Source organism: Tachyglossus aculeatus, chromosome 4 (genome assembly GCF_015852505.1).
Source record: "Tachyglossus aculeatus isolate mTacAcu1 chromosome 4, mTacAcu1.pri, whole genome shotgun sequence".
NCBI classification, from domain to species: domain Eukaryota; kingdom Metazoa; phylum Chordata; class Mammalia; order Monotremata; family Tachyglossidae; genus Tachyglossus; species Tachyglossus aculeatus.
Window position 1 is genome coordinate 12,301,050 of NC_052069.1, and position 15,635 is coordinate 12,316,684.

General features: G+C 44.9%; 1 protein-coding gene across 3 annotated transcripts in view; it reads right to left on the reverse strand.

The window, feature by feature from the left end:
- Positions 1-15,635, reverse strand: part of SLC2A9 (solute carrier family 2 member 9) — a 352,960-nt gene that overhangs the window by 41,944 nt on the left and 295,381 nt on the right. The window lies entirely within an intron of this gene.

A 15,635-nucleotide genomic window follows, 5' to 3' on the forward strand; every position in this document is an offset into this window, starting at 1 on the left:
AAATGCTTGCTGTGTGACCTTGGGTAAGTCACTTAACTTCTCGGTACTTCACTCCTCCTGTTGTCCTTCCTACTTAGACTGTGAGCCCCATGTGGGTCAGGGATTATGTCCAACCTAATTCACTTGTACGTACCGGGAGTTTAGAATGGTGTTTGACCCATAGTAAGCACTTAACAAATACCATAAAAAATGCTGTTGCATTGTACTCTCCCAAATGCTTAGTACAGTGCTCTGCTCATAGTAAGCACTTAATAAATACCATTAATGATGATAAATGATGGTGACAGCCTACAGTTAGCAGAACACTGAACTAAGGATTTAGGCCGGCTTAGCAGAATTATACGATTGAATAAATATGATTGAATGAATTAGTAGACGTGATCCGAACTCTCAAGGAGATTCTAGGGAGTTAGGCATTAAAATAAAGTACAGATAAGAAGTAGCAATAGAATAGAAAGATATGTACACAAATGTTGCAGTGGAGTGCAACTTATTTATCTATTTTACTTATTTATTTATTTTACTTGTACATATGTATTCTATTTATTTTATTTTGTTAATATGTTTTGTTTTGTTGTCTGTCTCCCCGTTCTAGACTGTGAGCCTGCTGGTGGGTAGGGACCGTTTCTATATGTTGCCAACTTGTACTTCCCAAGTGCTTAGTACAGTGCTTTGCACACAGTAATCGCTCAATAAATACGATTGAATGAATGAATGAGTGTGGGGCTTTACGGTGCTCTGCACACAGTAAGCACTCAATAAATACGATTGAATGAATGAACTGAAGTGACATTTGGAGGGCTATGATGGGGGGAAATTAGAAGTTTACTGGAGAAGGCCTCCTGGAGGAGATGTGATTTCCGAAGACCATCGTAGATGGGGAGAAGAGCAATCCGTCCGATGTGAAGGGGGAGGAATTTCTGGGAAGGGAGGAGGGTGTCAGCAAGAGCTTTGTGTCAGGAGAGACACAAATGAGGCACAGTGGAACAGTTGGCCTGAGAGAAATGAAGTGTGAGAACTGGGGTGTAGTGGAGAAGAGTGTGGATTAGTAGGAGGGAGAGAGCTACCTTAAAACCAGACGTCAGGAGTTTCTGCCAGATGTGGAGAGGAATGGGCAGCTCGAAATCCCAGCCGAAGGAGCCCTCACCCCCCACCTCCACTCCCCCAGTCACCTTAAAAATATCTGGACTCTGGTCAGCCTCTGCTGAGTCTTAAAGCCTTTCAGTTCTTCTAATTCAATAATTCTTCTTAGAAGTGGGTGGTGTAGTGAATAGAGTTTGGGCCTGGGACTCAGAAGGTCATAGGTTCTGATCCCGACTCTGCCACTTGTCTGCTGTGTGACCTTGGGCAAGTCACTTTAATTCTCTGTGCCTCAGTGACCTCATCTGTAAAATGGGGATTGAGACTGTAAGGTGTACGTGGGACATGGACTGTGTCCAACCCAATTTGCTTGTATTTAACCCCAGTGCTTAGTACAGTGCCTGGCATATAGTAATAAATAATAATAATTATGGCATTTATTAAGCACTTACTATGTACGAAGAACTATTCTAAGCACTGGGGAAGGGATATAAGGTGATCAGATTGTCCCACGTGGGGCTCACAGTCTTAATCCCTAGTTTCCAGGTGAGGTAACAGAGGCACGGAGAAGTTAAGTGACTTGCCCAAAGTCACACAACTGACAAGTGGTAGTCGGGATTAGAACCCATGCCCTCTGGCTCCCATTCATTCAATCGTATTTATTGAGCCCTTACTGTGTGCAGAGCCCTGTACTAAGCACTTGGGAAGTACAAGTTGGCAACATATAGAGACGGTCCCTACCCAACAGCAGGCTCACAGTCTAGAAGGGTAGTAAGGTGAGGTAAGAGGGGGCCAAGTGATTGACTGCTTTAAAGCCAATCATGACATGTTTCCCCACTCCTCAAGAAACTCCAGTGGTTGCCCATCTACCTTTGCAAACAAAAACCCCTTATTGACTGGGTATGGGGGTGGCACCGGGACAGGATTACAGGGATGTGGTGGGGAAACTGCCCTCTCAAAGGTCACCAATGACCTCCTGCTTGCCAAATCCAATGGCTCCTACTCTATCCTAATCCTCTTCGACTTCTTGGCTGCCTTCGACACCGTGGACCACCCCCTTCTCCTCAACACGCTATCTGACCTTGGCTTTACAGACTCCGTCCTCTCCTGGTTCTCCTCTTATCTCTCCGGTCATTCATTCTCAGTCTCTTTTGCAGGCTCCTCCTCCCCCTCCCATCCCCTAACTGTGGGGGTTCCCCAAGGTTCAGTGCTTGGTCCCCTTCTGTTCTCGATCTACACGCACTCCCTTGGTGACCTCAATAGCTCCCAATAGGCTTCAACTATCATCTCTACGCTGATGACACCCAGATCTACATCTCTGCCCCTGCTCTCTCCCCCTCTCTCCAGGCTCACATCTCCTCCTGCCTTCAGGACATCTCCATCTGGATATCTGCCCTCCACCTAAAACTCAACATGACCAAGACTGAACTCCTTGTCTTCCCTCCCAAACCTTGCCCTCTCCCTGACTTTCCCATCTCTGTTGACGGCACTACCATCCTTCCCGTCTCACAAACCCGCAACCTTGGTGTCATCCTCGACTCCGCTCTCTCATTCACCCCTCACATCCAAGCCATCACCAAAACCTGCATGTCTCTGCTCCGCAACATTGCCAAGATCTGCCCTTTCCTCTCCATCCAAACCGCTACCCTGCTCATTCAAGCTCTCATCCTATCCCGTCTGGACTACTGCATCAGCCTTCTCTCTGATCTCCCATCCTCGTGTCTCTCTCCACTTCAATCCATACTTCATGCTGCTGCCCGGATTATCTTTGTCCAGAAACGCTCTGGGCATATCACTCCCCTCCTCAAAAAACTCCAGTGGCTACCAATCAATCTGCGCATCAGGCAGAAACTCCTCACCCTGGGCTTCAAGGCCCTCCATCACCTCGCCCCCTCCTACCTCACCTCCCTTCTCTCCTTCTACAGCTCAGCCCGCACCCTCCACTCCTCTGTCGCTAATCTCCTCACCGTGCCTCGTTCTCGCCTGTCCCTCCATCGACCCCCGGCCCACATCCTCCCCCGGTCCTGGAATGCCCTCCCTCTGCCCATCCACCAAGCTAGCTCTCTTCCTCCCTTCAAGGCCCTGCTGAGAGCTCACCTCCTCCAGGAGGCCTTCCCAAACTGAGCCCCTTCCTTCCTCTCCCCCTCGTCCCCCTCTCCATCCCCCCATCTTACCTCCTTCCCTTCCCCACAGCACCTGTATATATGTATATATGTTTGTACATATTTATTACTCTATTTATTGATTTATCTTACTTATACATACCTATTCTATTTATTTTATTTTGTCAGTATGTTTGGTTTTGTTCTCTGTCTCCCCCTTCTAGACTGTGAGCCCGCTGTTGGTTAGGGACTGTCTCTATCTGTTGCCGACTTGTACTTCCCAAGCACTTAGTACAGTGCTCTGCACACAGTAAGCGCTCAATAAATACGATTGATTGATTGAGGAGGATTTGGGTCGGCGCAAGTGGTGGGGAGGAGTTGGATGGGTGTGAGTTGAGGGGTCCTGAGCAGCGGGAGGGGGAAGAGGGATGGAGCTGGAACAGGTTTACAGGAATGGGGCTGGGTGGAGTGGGGAGGACTGGGATGAGCTGACTGAAGGGAGGGTAGTGTTGACGGGTCATAGGGGAAGGGGGGGAAAAACAGTGAAGTTTAAGTGTAGTAGTTGAGGGGAAAGACAGCAATAACTACTTAATCCAGTGTGACTCTGAGGAGGTGGTTGAATTGACCTTGGGTTCTTGACAGTGAAGTGGCCAGAGTTTAGGCGAGCCCTGAGGAGATGGTTGAATTGTCCTTAGGTCCTTGAGAGTGAAGAGGTCAGTTATTAAAAGAAAACACATTGGGCTGATGTGAATTTAGAAGAAAGTAGGGAATGAGCAGGTGTGAGGCCAGGCAGCCATTGAAATGCATATATTTCATGTATACATTGAAATGTAAAAGTGTATGAACCCGGGCCTTTTTTCAATTGAAGTTTACTTCCCTAGCCAAGGTACTATTTGCAAGACAGCCCAAGAGACTAAAATCCTATCTTCCCCAAAGGGAAACTCTATTTTAGAATCAAAATTAAACTAAAATTGATTCCTTAACAAGGGCCATGCTTGTATTCTTCATCCTCCTCTAGAGTGTACATTCATTGTGGTCCAGGAATGTGTCTCTTATACTGTTCTCTCCCAAGTGCTTAGTACAGTGCTATTTACAAAGTGCTCAATAAATATGATTGATTGATTCTCCATCCAAACTGTTACTGTGCACTTCAAGGACTTATCATATCTCACCTGACTATTGCATCAGCCTCCTCACTAAACTTCCTCCCAAGCCCGTGCTCTTTCCACTGAGCCATGCTGCAAGCACTTAACAAATACCATAATAATAATAATTATTATAATTCATTCATTCAATCATATTTATTACGTGCTACTGTGTGCAAAGCACTGTACTAAGCGCTTGGGAAGTACAAGTTTGCAATATATAGAGACGGTCCCTACCCAACAGCGGGCTCACAGTCTAGAGTAATTCATTCATTTAGTCATTAATTCATTCAATCTTATTTAATTGAGCAATCACTGTGTGCAAAAAACTGTACTAAGCGCTTGGGAGAGTACAATACAACAATCAACAGACACATTCCCTGCCCACAGTAAGCTTATAGTCAAGAGGAGATAGTTGATGAGGCATTTGGGGGCATCTGATCAATCAATCAATCAATCAATCGTATTTATTGAGCGCTTACTGTGTGCAGAGCACTGTACTAAGCGCTTGGGAAGTACAAGTTGGCAACATATAGAGACAGTCCCTACCCAACAGTGGGCTCACAGTCTAAAAGGAGGAGACAGAGAACAAAACCAAACATACTAACAAAATAAAATAAATAGAATAGATATGTACAGGTAAAATAAATAAATACAGTAATAAATATGTACAAACATATATACATATATACAGGTGCTGTGGGGAAGGGAAGGAGGTAAGATGGGGGATGGAGAGGGGGACGAGGGGGAGAGGAAGGAAGGGGCTCAGTCTGGGAAGGCCTCCAGGAGGAGGTGAGCTCTCAGTAGGGCCTTGAAGGGAGGAAGAGAGCTAGCTTGGCGGATGGGCAGAGGGAGGGCATTCTAGGCCCTGATCCCCAAATCCTTGCCCCTCCCTCGCTCCCATTACTGCCACCAATCTATGGCTGAAGCCCAGACATCTCCTTAAAGGCACTGATGTCATCGGCGATACTACCGTGGCTCAGTGGAAAGAGGCCGGGCTTTGGAGTCAGAGGTCATGAGTTCAAATCCCAGCTCCACCAGTTGTCAGCTGTGTGACTTTGGGCAAGTCACTTAACTTCTCTGTGCCTCAGCTCCCTCATCTGTAAAATGGGGATGAAGACTGTGAGCCCGCCGTGGGACAACCTGATCACCCTGTAACCTCCCCAGCGCTTACAGCAGTGCTTTGCACATAGTAAGCGCTCAATAAATGCCATCATCATCATCCCCTCCCAGGGCTGACTGTGGAAGCTTGAAGACGAACACGCCTTCTCACACCCTGTCTTTCTCCTCCCTCTAAATTTGGGAGTGAGTGGAAATGGTCATTACAGCAGCCATTGGAGGGTTTTGAGTAGGGGGACCTGTGGCACTTTAGAAAAAAAAATAATAATAATTGTGGCATTTGTTAAGCATCTTACATGTGCCAGGTACTGTACTAAGCAGAAACAGTGTGGCTTAGTGACATGGGCTTGGGAGTTAGAGGTCGTGGCTTCTTACCCCGGCTTCGCCACTTATCAGCTGTGTGACTTTGGGCAAGTCAGTTAACTTCTCTGTGTCTCAGTTACCTCACTTGTAAAATGGGGAATAAGACTGTGAGCCCCACGTGGGACAACATCATTACCTTGTATCTACTCCAGTGCTTAGAACGATGCTTGGCACATAGTAAGAGCTTAACAAATACCATCATTATTATTATTATTACAAGCTAATCAGGTTGGACACGGTCTCCGTCCTACCTGGGGCTCACAGTCTTAATCCCCATTTTATAGTTGAGGTAACTGAGGTCTAGAGAAGTGAAGTGACTTGCCCAAGGTCACCCAGCAGACAAGTGGTGGAGCCGGGATTAGAACCCATGACCTCTGACTCCCAAGCCCGGGCTCTTTCCACCAGGCCACGCTGTTTCCCCAGAGAGCAGAGTGAAATATGAGCTGGAGGAGGGAGAGTCTAGAGGCAAAGAGGTTTGCAAGGAGGCTGATGCAGTGGTCAACTCCAGATATGACAAGCGCCCAGAACAGTGAATCAATCAATCAATCATATTTATTGAGCGCTTACGGTGTGCAGAGCACTGTACTAAGCGCTTGGGAAGTACAAGTTGGCAACATATAGAGACGGTCCCTACCCAACAGTGGGCTCACAGTCTAGAAGGGGGAGACAGAGAACAAAACCAACCATATTAACAAAATAAAATAAATAGAATAGATATGTACAAGTAAAATAAATAGAGTAATAAATATGTACAAACATATATACATATATACAGGTGCTGTGGGGAAGGGAAGGAGGTAAGGTGGGGGGGATGGAGAGGGGGTGGAGGGGGAGAGGAAGGAGGGATCTCAGTCTGGGAAGGCCTCCCAGTGACCATTTGGATGGAGTGAAAGAGGCAGTCTGGAAATGTTCAGGAGGATTTAGTGTCAGATTGAATATGGGCGCTGAAAGAGAAGGAAAAGTTGTGGGTAATACCTAGGTTTGGGGCTTCACAGATGGGGAGGATGATGGCGATGTCAACTCTGATGGGAAAGTCAGGGGGTGGCTAGGGATTAGATGGGAAGATGTGGAGTTCTGTTCTGGACATATTGAATTTGAGGCAGTGACAGGACAACCACATAGACATATAAAAATAATGATTGTATTTATTAAGCATTTACTATGCGTGAAGCACTGCTGTAAGCACTGGGGGGACACAAGGTGATCAGGCTGTCCCATGGGGGGCTCACGGTCTTAATCCCCATTTTACAGATGAGGGAACTGAGGCTTAGAGAAGTGAAGTGACTTGCCCAAAGTCACACAGCTGACAAGTGGCAGAGCCGGGATTAGAACCCATGACCTCAGACTCCCACGCCTGGGCTCTTTCCACTGAGCCATGCTGCTTCCGATATCCTGGAGGCAAGAGGAGCTGTGCGACTGCAGAGGAGGGGAGAGGTTGAAGATAGGTGGATTTGGATGTCATCCGCATAGATTATAAACTTGTTAAGGGCAGGGAATGTGTCTGCTAATTCTTTTGTATGGCACACTCCCAAGCCTTTGGAAAAGTGCTCTGCACAGAATAGGTGCTCAATAAATACCACTGATTGACTGACTGATCGATTGTTAGAGCTGAAAAGCAGCATGGCCTAGTTCAGTCATTCATTCATTCAATTGTATTTATTGAGCGCTTACTGTGTGCAGAGCACTGTACTAAGTGCTTGGGAAGTACAAGTTGGCAAAATATAGAGGCAGTCCGTACCCAACAACGGGCTCACAGTCTAGAAGGAAAGAGCACGTGCCTGGGAAATCAGAGGACCTGAGTTCTAATCCTGCTTTGCCATTTGACTGCTGTGTGACCTTGGGTAAGTCACTTCATTTCTCTCTGCCTCAGTTTCCTCATCAGTAAATGGGGATTAAGACTGTGAGCTCCATGTGAGGCATGGACTGTGTCCAACCCAAGTCTCTCTTACCTACTACAGAGTTTAGTACGGTGCCTGGTGTCAGCTTTTAACAGTTACTGCAATTATTAGTATTATTATTAGAGGTGGAAGATGAAACTATGGGAGAGGATGAGGTCTCCCAGGGCATGGGCTTAAATGGAAAATAGAAGTGGATGCAGAGTCTGACTCTTGAACAATAGGGTTGGGGCTGGGAGGCAGAAGAACCGATGGAAATTAAGAAGTAGTAGGAGGTGGGAGGAGAATCAGGAGAGAATAATATTGAGAAACCCAAGGTTAGGCAGAATTTCCAGGATAATAATAATAATAATAATTACAGAAGTGCTTACTATGGACCCTATGCATTGGAAACAGTCTCTGTCCTACACAGGGCTCACAGTCTTAAACCCCATTTTACAGATGAGGTAACTGAAGTGAAAGTGATTTGCCCAAGGCCACACAGCAGACAAATGGCAGAGTCGGGATTAGAACCCATGACCTTCTGACTCCCAGGCTGAACATTTTGGCTGAAATGCTATTTTTGCTTTGCACCTGAGAAAAGGAGGGACCTGGTCTATTAAGAATTATTGCTTTGTTTGTGGACTCTTCCCACTTCCAACACTTCAACGATTTATCGTCCTGTCACCAAGAAGGTTCACTGAGCGTGGCTCAGTGGAAAGAGCACAAGCTTTGGAGTCAGAGGTCACGGGTTCAAATCCCGGCTCTGCCAATTGTCAGCTCTGTGACTTTGGGCAAGTCACTTAGCTTCTCTGTGCCTCAGTTACCTCATCTGTAAAAGGGGGATTAAGACTGTGAGCCCCCCGGGGGACAACCTGATCACCTTGTAACCTCCCCAACACTTAGAACAGTGCTTGGCACATAGTAAGTGCTTAATAAATGCCATTATTGTCATTAGTAGTAGTAAGCACTTAATGAATATTATTATTATTATTATTATTATTATTATTATTATTATTATTATTATTATTGTCCAGAACCCAAGTGCAACATAACTTTAAGATCTGCTCTGCCTTTGGAATAATAGTATCACAAACAAAACAGAAAACCCAGAGAAATGCCTCCCGGCACTCAGTGATGCATTATATAGTATTTCCTCAGTGACGTTTATCCACCTTTATTGTTCCAGGAGGATGGAGGACGGAGCAGCTGGGCAGGAATGTGTCTACCACCTCTTTTATATTATACTCTCCCAACCGCCTAGTACAGAGCTCTTCAGACGTGAGCAGGGAATGTTTCTATTTATTGTAATACTGTCCTTCATTCATTCATTCATTCAATTGTACTTACTGAGCGCTTACTGTGTGCAGAGCACTGTACTAAGCATCCTCTCTCAAGTGCTTAGTGCAGTGTTCTGCACACAGTAATTGATAAATATGATTGAATAAGCACTCAATAAATATGATTCACTGAATGATAGACAATCAATCAATCAACTGTATTTATTGATTGATAGGCACTGCAGGCCACCCAAGTAGGGCACTTTTAATTTTTAATGGTCCCCATCCAACTCCCTCATGGCAGTTGTTCAAATAGGAAAATCTAAAATAAAATCAACAGCTTGTGGAGAGGATCTGAAACGATCAGCGTGGCTTAGTGGAAAGAGCACAGGCTTGGGAGTCAGTGGTCATGGGTTCTAATCCCGTCTCAGCCACTTGTCAGCTGGGTGACTTTGGGTAAGTCACTTAACTTCTCTGTGCCTCAGTGACCTCATCTGGAAAATGGGGATTGAGACTGTAAGCCCCAAGTGAGACAACTTGATTACCTTTTATCTACCCCAGCAGTTATAACAGTGCTTGGTATATATCAAGCGCTTAACAAATGCCATTATTATTATTAATTGTGGTATTTGTTAAGCACTTACTGTGTGCCAGGCACAGTACTAAGCGCTGGTGTGGTTACAAGAATATGGGGTTGGACACGGTCCCTGTCCCACATAGGGCTCACAGTCTTAATCCTCATTTACAGATGAGGTAACTGAGGCCCAGAGAAGTGAAGTGACTTGCCCAAGGTCACACAGCAGGGAAGTGGCAGAGCTGGGATTAGAACCCATGACCTTCGGACTCACAGGCCCATGCTCTATCCAACATGCCATGCTGCTTCTTTGCTTCTCAGGATCACACTCATTCCTGAGAGGTGGCAGCCATAATCATTCCTAGTTGTGATTCAGTGATCCACTGGAAGGGACTAATAATAATAATAATAATGATAGCATTTATTAAGCACTTACTATGTGCCAAGCACTGTTCTAAGCGCTGGGGAGGTTACAAGGTGATCAGGTTGTCCCACGGGGGGCTCACAGTCTTCATCCCCATTTTACAGATGCAGTAACTGAGGCACAGAGAAGTTAAGTGACTTGCCCAAAGTCACACAGCTGACAATTGGCGGAGCCGGGATTTGAACCCATGACCTCTAACTCCAAAGCCCAGGCTCCTTCCACTGAACCAACAACAATAAATGTGGAATTTTTTAAGCGCTTACTATGAGCCAAGTGCTGTTCTAACCTGTGGGGTAGATGAAAGGTAATCAGGTCAGATACAGCCCCTGTTCCACATGGGGCTCACGGTCTTAATCCCCATTTTACAGATGAGGTGACTGAGGCCCCGAGAAGCGAAGTGACTCGCCCAAGGTCACACAGTAGACGTGTGGCAGAGCTGAGATTAGAACCCACGTCCTCTGACTCTTGGGCCCGTGCTCTTTTCAGTAGGTCATGCTGCTTAGTTTCAGCCTCCCTCTAGCAACCATATTCAGGCTGGAACCAGGGAATGGCGGGATGCTGGGTTTGGAGGGTAAAGAAGGGCTAAGGGGGCAAGAATTTTGGCTCTGTGGGCTCCGTGGGCTAGAATCCACTGGTCCCTACACCAGAGTTAAGGAGAGCCAAGAAACTGATGTTTTGGGACATTCATTCATTCAGTGGTATTTATTGAGCGCTTACTATGTGCAGAACACTGTGTACTAAGTGCTTGGAAGAGGACAATACAACAATAAACAGACACATTCCCTGCACACAGTGAGTTTACAGTCTAGAGGAATAATGATGATGATGGGATTTGTAAAGAGACAACAAAACTAAACATGTAGAAAGGTGTCAATACCATCAGAATAAATAGAATTATAGCTATAAACACATCATTAAAAAAATAGAGTAATAAATATCAATCAGTCAATCAATCGTATTTATTGAGCGCTTACTGTGTGCAGAGCACTGTACTATGCGCTTGGGAAGTACAAGTTGGCAACATATAGAGACAGTCCCTACCCAACACTGGGCTCACAGTCTAAAAGGGGGAGACAGAATAAATATGTACAAATATACACAAGTGCTGTGGAGAGGGGAAGGGGGTAGGGCAGAGGAAGGGGGACGATAGGTGGGGAGGAGGAGAAGGAGAGGAAAAGCGGGGGGGGGGGTTCAGAGTGGGAAGGCCTCTTGGAGGAGGTGAGCTCTCAGTAGGGCTTTGAAGGGAGGAAGGGAGCTAGCTTGGCGGATGTGCGGAGGGAGGGCATTCCAGGCCAGGGGGAGGACGTGGGCTGGGGGTCGACGGTGGGACAGGTAAGAACAAGGCCCAGTGAGGAGGTTAGCAGTGGCAGAGGAGTGGAGGGTGCGGGCTGGGCTGGAGAACGAGAGAAGGGAGGTGAGGTAGGAGGGGGCGAGGGGATGGACAGCCTTGAAGCCGAGAGTGAGGAGTTTTTTCTTGATTCATACATTGACAGGCAGCCACTGGAGATTTTTGAGGAGGGGAGTGACATGTCCAGAGTGTTTCTGTACAGAGATGATCTGGGCAGCAGAGTGAAGGATAGACTGAAGCGGGGAGAGACAGGAGGATGGGAGATCAGAGAGGAGGCTGATGCAGTAATCCAGTAGGGATAAGAGGAGAGATTGAACCAGCAAGGTGGTGGTTTGGATGGAGAGGAAAGGGCGGATCTTGGCGATGTTATTGTGCCAGGATTTTTTTTTTTTTGGATTGTTATATTTCCTTATGTGTTTCACTTTTTTATAAACATCTGAAATGTTGCATTGATGGCTAAGAAAACAGAGCGATTTATCTTCATGTAAAAAAAAACCTCTCCTTCTGAAAGAGGAGGTACCTGGTGGAAAGAGATAAGATGCACCCACTGAACTGTCAAATTAAACAGGTGCAGTGCAGAATGGGGAGAAACAAACTGCAAATTGATGTACTATTTTTTATTTTTGCTCAAAAACTTCTTCTGTCTTCCCAATTAGAGGTATATAGCTGCATAATTCAGAATACTAAGGTCAACTGAAAAATTTCTGGAAAAAAATCTTTACTTGCCTGATCCATTAATGAACATTCAATAGCCTATATTCTGGGTAACTAATTTGTACAGGATTAATCATACCACTTATTTAAATCACCTTAGGAATCCTTTTCCATGGAGGTAAAAAAGTTACTCTTTCCTGGATGTTAATTAGCATGCTTTAATTTGCACTTAATCCCTAAGCGAAATTTAGACAGTATCTTTAAATAGTCTTTAGAAAAGTAATTTACAGCTTGAAATTTTTGGCTCAATTTTTCCTCAAGATATTATATTACAATTAAAGAAATATCCATAGGCAAGAAACCCCCTTTTAAGCCGTCTAAATTCAACAGTGCTCATTCTTATTTAAATCAATATTCTAAGTGCTTGGGAGAGTACAACAGAATAAAGCAGACAAGTTCCCTGCCCAAATTAAAATTAAGGAAATACACTTATTAACAGCAAGGCAAATAATAATAATAATAATGGCATTTATGAAGCACTATGTGCAAAGCACTGTTCTAAGCACTGGGGAGGTTACAAGGTGATCAGGTTGTCCCTCGTGGGGCTCACAGTCTTAACCCCCATTTTACAGATGAGGGAACTGAGGCCTAAAGAAGTGAAGTGACTTGCCCAAAGTCACACAGCTGACAAGCCGAATGCATTTTCATGGATTTTCATCAGCATAAAGCATCTAACAACATTATATTTCAAGGTAATAGATGACCTATGACTAAATGTTATTCAGAGGCTCAAATTTCATAGACAAATCAGACTCTTAACAATCAGACTCTTAAGCCCTTAGTACAGTATTCTGCACACAGTAGGCACTCAACAAATACGACTGAATGAATGAATCAGTACTATTTCGTGGTGGGCAGGGAACGTGTCTACCAATTCTGTTATACTGTACTCTCCCAAGTGATTAGTACAGTGCTCTTAGTACAATTACTCTTCCCCCTTTCAAAGCCTTATTGAAGGCACATCTCCTCCAAGAGGCCTTCCCTGACTAAGCCCTCTTTTCTTTTTCTTCAACTCCCTTCTGCGTCTCTTTGACTTGCTCCCTTTTATTCATGCCCCTTCCCAGCCCCACAGCATTAATGCACATATCTGTATTTATTTACTTATATATATATGTTAATGTCTGTCTCCTCCTCTGGAAAGCAAGCTCATTGCGGGCGGGGAATGTGCCCATTATACTTTTATATTGTAATAATAATAATAATAATAATGGGATTTGTTAAGCGCTTACTATGTGCAAAGCACTGTTCTAAGCGAGAGGTTACAAGGTGATCAGGTTATCCCACAGGGGGTTCACAGTTTTAATCCCCATTTTACAGATGAGGGAATTGACAGAGAGAAGTTAAGTGACTTGCCCAGAGTCACACAGCTGACAGTTGGTGGAGCCGGGATTTGAACCGATGACCTCTGACTCCAAAGCCCATGCTCTTTCCACTGAGCCACTTAGTACAGTGCTCTCTGCACTGTAAGAGCTCAATAAATACAGTTGACTAACTGCTCTGCACACAGTAAGTGCTCAATAAGTACTACACTTCAAAGTGAACAATAGAGTTGGTACATCCCTGCCTTCAAGAAGTTTGCAATCTAGGGGAGAAGACAGGCAATAAAATACATTACAGTTAGGGGAAACGGCAGAATATAAGGTTGTACACATTAAAGCCATAGGAGGTGGGGTGAATATCAAAGTCCTTAATAATGATAATGGTATTTGTTAGGTGCTTACTATGTGCAAAGCACTGTTCTAAACACTGGGGGATACAAAGTGATCAGGTTGTTCCACATGGGGCTCACAATCTTAATCTCCATTTTACAGATGAGGTAACTGAGGCACAGAGAAGTGAAGTGACTTGCCCAAAGTCACACAGCTGACAAGTGGTGGAGCCGGAATTAGAACCCACGACCTCTGACTCCCAAGCCGGGGCTCTTTCCACTAAGCCACGCTGCTTCTCTAGAAGTTACTGCTTCTGCTTAGAGGTTACTGACCTAAGTGCTAAGATCATTACAGTATTCTGAACACAGTAAAGCCTTAATAAATACCAGAGATCTACTGACCTGATAGAACACTGGGAATTTAAAAGTAATAATAATCGTGGTATTTAAGAGATTACTAGTTGCCAAATACTGTACTAAGTGCTGGGGTAGATAAGGGATAACCAGGTGCCACATGCAACTCACAGTCAAGTATAAGAAGCAGCATGGCTCAATGGAAAGAGCATGGGCTTTGGAGTCAGAGGTCATGGGTTCAAATCCCAGCTCTGCCAATTGTCAGCTGTGTGACTTTGGGCAAGTCACTTCACTTCTCTGGGCCTCAGTTACCTCATCTGTAAAATGGGGATTAAGATTGTGAGCCCCACGTGGGACAACCTGATCGTCTTGTATCCCCCCCAGCGCTTAGAACAGTGCTTTGCACATAGTAAGTGCTTAACAAATACCATCATTATTATTATAAGGGAGAATAATAATAATAATAATAATAATAATAAATTGTGGTATTTATTTAGTGCTTACAGTGTGCCAGGCACTGGGGTGGATACAAGCAAGTCGTATTGGACACAGTCCCTGTCCCATGTGGAGCTCACAATCTCAATCCCTATTTGACAGATAAGGTAACTGAGGCCCAGAGAAGTTAAGTGGAACTCTTTCTCTCCAAGAGCCAGGCTCTATGTCTCCAAAAACCTCTGAGTTTGGAGGTTTGAACACAAGCCCCACTCTGGATGATACCACTATTCCCCCTATAACACAAGCCTGTAAACTTGGCTTTGTCCTTGACTTATCTCTCATTCAACCCACTTATTCAATTCGTCACCAAATTCTGTTGGTCACAACATTACTAAAATCCACCCTCTCCTCTCCATCCACACTGCTACCACGCCGATCCGAGCACTGCATCTGTCTCCTCATTGACCTCCATACTCCCTGTCTCTCTCTGCTCCAGTCCAGTCTCTCTGATCTGTTGTGTGAATCATTTTTCCAAATGAAGTAAATTCCATGTCTCTCCACTCCTCAGGAACCTCCAGCTCACTGTGGACAGGGAACATCCCTATCAACTCTGTTGTATGTACACTCCCAAGCACTTAGTACAGTGCTCAATGCACAATAAACACTCAAGAAATATCACTGATTAATTTTCAGGGCTTCTTTCCCTTTAAAGGCAGTCAGATGATGTACTTCTGGGTACTGTTTTCTGGCATTTGAAAGGCCCTTTCGTGAGGCTAATCGAGATGATGTCTTGGGTTTTCAAACTCTCTTTCGCAATCCTTTCGCTCTTGCTCAGAACTAGATGGTAGCAACCAGAAATCACTTACCAGGCTAAATAAAATATCACTCCATGCCATGATACACCACTATCTGACTCAAAAGAGTAATACTTCTTCCAACCAATCAATCAATGGTATTTACTGAGCATTTACTGTGTGCAGAGCACTGAACTAAGCAATTTGGAAAAGTATGATACAACCGAGATGGTAAAGGTGATCCCTGCCCACAAGGAGTTTACAGTCTACGAGGGGAGGTAGACATATAGATTATGGGATAGGGGAAAAATTAAGGTATAAGAATATTTATATAAGTACTGTGGGGTTGAGATCAATCCATCAACCAAAGTCTTCTAGGGT